The 2,932-nt window shown below is 42.5% G+C and overlaps 1 non-coding gene across 1 annotated transcript; it reads right to left on the bottom strand.

Annotated features, from left to right (window-relative positions):
* Positions 1 to 532: 532 nt before the first annotated feature.
* On the bottom strand, positions 533 to 639 carry LOC131224392 (small nucleolar RNA R71). The gene has a single exon (XR_009160880.1). It is a non-coding gene; the product is annotated as a small nucleolar RNA R71 (small nucleolar RNA).
* Positions 640 to 2,932: the final 2,293 nt, after the last annotated feature.

Raw genomic sequence — 2,932 nt, 5'->3', positions numbered from 1 at the left:
TCGACGTCTCTTGACTGAAGGAGGATTGGTTGAGGGGTTGACTATCCATCGCAGGACTAGACACCGCTCAAAATCCCCTGAGTTAAGTGATGTTATGGCTGAAGACCAACCTCCTCTACTTCCACCCAGGGTGGAGGATACCCAAGATGAGAATGAGGTGCAACAGGCACCCTCGCCTCGTACTTTACGAGATTATCTACAACCGGCGGGAGTGAGTACGCCCTCATGCATGATTTTTCCTGAAAACACAGGACAAATGGACATCAAGCCAGGAGTTATCCAACTCCTTCCCAAATTCCATGGACTTGAATCAGAGAGTTCATATTTGCATTTGAAAGAGTTCGATGAGATTATAGCTACATTATGTTTTCCTAATGTATCCGAGGATACAATTAGGCTGAAACTCTTTCCTTTTTCCTTAAAAGAGAAAGCTAAGACGTGGTTACATTCACTGCGTCCTAGATCCATTAGCACATGGAACGACATGCAGAGGGAATTCATAAAAAAATTCTTCCCATATCATAAAACGATTACCCTCAGAAAAACAATCATGAACTTTGCCCAAAAGGAAGATGAAACATTCTTCCAATGTTGGGAAAGGTTCAAAGATTTGGTCAGTTCATGCCCACAACACGGATTTGAAACGTGGCGTATTACAAATTTTTTCTACGATGGACTGGCATCTTCCATGCGCCAAATGGTCGAGACAATGTGTAATGGAGAGTTCATTAATAAAGATGTCGACGAGGTATGGGATTACCTCGATAGTCTCGCTGAAAAAACACAATCATGGGACTATTACCCAATGGCGAACACCACGTCTAGGCCGACTCAATTAAAGGAGAAAGGTGGATTATATCTCTTGAAAGAAGAGGATGATCTCAAGTGTAAAGTGACTACGCTCATAAGAAAAGTTGAGGCCATGGAAGGAAAGAAGGATAAGATTAATGAAATTGTTTGCGGCATCTGAGATTGCAACATTCATACAACTGAAAATTGTCCTACAATACTTGCCTTTCGAGGAGTGTTGAATGAACAAGCTAATGCCGTAAACAACTATCAAAGACCTTTTACTGGACCTAACTCCAATACATACAATCCTGGCTGGAAAAATCATCCAAACTTTAGTTGGAGGAATGGACAAATGGCTACTCCTCCAGGTTTCTTCAATCAAAATCCAAATCAAGTGAAACCTCAAGAGGAACCGGTTCAAAATTTCATACAAGAGCTGGCTCAGGCAATGCGGGGAATTACAGATTTTATGCAAAAGATAGATTCTCGTATGACGGTTATAGAAAAGGGGATGCTTCTTGCACAACCTCTCCCCAATCCTAAACCGCAGTACGAGATTAATGATCCCAGCTCTTCAAATCAGATTGGGCATGCTAAATCCATCACCACTCTTAGGAGTGGAAAGATCATTGATAAAAATCTTCTGGTTAGGCTCGAAAAGCCTCAAGAACTAGAAGAGGATAACAATGATGGAGCTAGTGATGCCCCACAAAAATTAGAACCGGAACTTCTAAAGAAGTCAGTTGCTCCATTCCCCCAACGGTTGGTTTCACCAAAACCTCTCTCTAACTCTCAGGATATCCTAGAAGTGTTGAAACAAGTGAAAGTTAACATTCCTCTACTTGATGTCGTGAAACAGATTCCTTTATATGCCAAATTCTTGAAAGACTTATACACGACCAAAAGACGGCAAAGTATTCAAAAGAAAATCTTCTTGACCGAGAAAGTGAGTGCCATCCTAAAGCAAGACGTGCCACAGAAATTCAAGGATCCCGGTAGCCCAACCATATCATGTGTAATCGGGGACCATCGAATTAATCATGCACTTCTTGACCTAGGAGCGAGCGTCAATCTGATTCCCTACGCGGTATACAAACAGTTAGGTTTAGGTGAATTAAAACCCACCCTAACCACACTACAACTTGCTGATCGCTCTGTTCGTGTACCAAGAGGGATAATTGAGGATGTGTTGGTCCAAGTTGATAGATTTTACTACCCTGTAGATTTTATCATCCTGGACATCGAACCCATCAATAACATAAGCACTCAGATCCCCGTCATTCTTGGTCGCCCATTCCTTGCCACTTCAAATTTAATTATCAATTGCAGGAATGGTGTCATGACTATGTCTTTTGGGAATATGACATTGGAGTCAAATATCTTTTTCAATAACGGCAGAAACTTAGAGGAGGATGACGATTTCCATGACATTAACATGATTGACTCTTTCATGGAAGATACGACACCTCTAACCTTATCCTCTGACTCTCTAGAGACGTGCCTGGCCCACTCCCATGATTTTGATGATGACATGATTAGGGAGACGTGCGCCTTGCTTGATACTGCACCGGTACTTGAAGTTAACCGGTGGAGGCCACAATTTGAAGAATTGCCACAAACTGATGTAGTGCCTCTACCGTCTAACCTCAAGCCGCCGAAGCTTGACCTAAAACCTTTGCCCTCTGATTTGAAATATGCCTATTTAGGTCAAGATGAGACATGCCTAGTGGTGATCTCTGCCCACCTAAAGAAAGAACAGGAGAGTATACTCATATCTACTCTCATTGAGCATAAAGGAGCCCTGGGATGGACGATAGCAGACCTCAAGAGAATCGATCCCTCGATTTGTACTCACCGCATATATCTTGAGGATAATGCAAAAACCGCTCGGCAACCACAACGTAGACTAAATCCAAACATGAAGGAAGTGGTAAAGGCCGAGGTTCTTAAACTATTGGACGTGGGTATTATATACCCTATATCTGATAGTCAATTGGTGAGTCCAACTTAAGTGGTCCCTAAGAAGTCCGGAATCACCATCGTAGCCAATGCCAATAATGAACTCGTGCCAACTAGAGTCACTACTGGTTGGAGAATGTGCATTGACTACAGGAAGTTGAATACCGTCACGAGGAAAGAC

Source organism: Magnolia sinica, chromosome 13, assembly GCF_029962835.1.
Source record: "Magnolia sinica isolate HGM2019 chromosome 13, MsV1, whole genome shotgun sequence".
NCBI lineage: Eukaryota > Viridiplantae > Streptophyta > Magnoliopsida > Magnoliales > Magnoliaceae > Magnolia > Magnolia sinica.
This window is presented reverse-complemented; position numbering and strand designations above follow the sequence as displayed.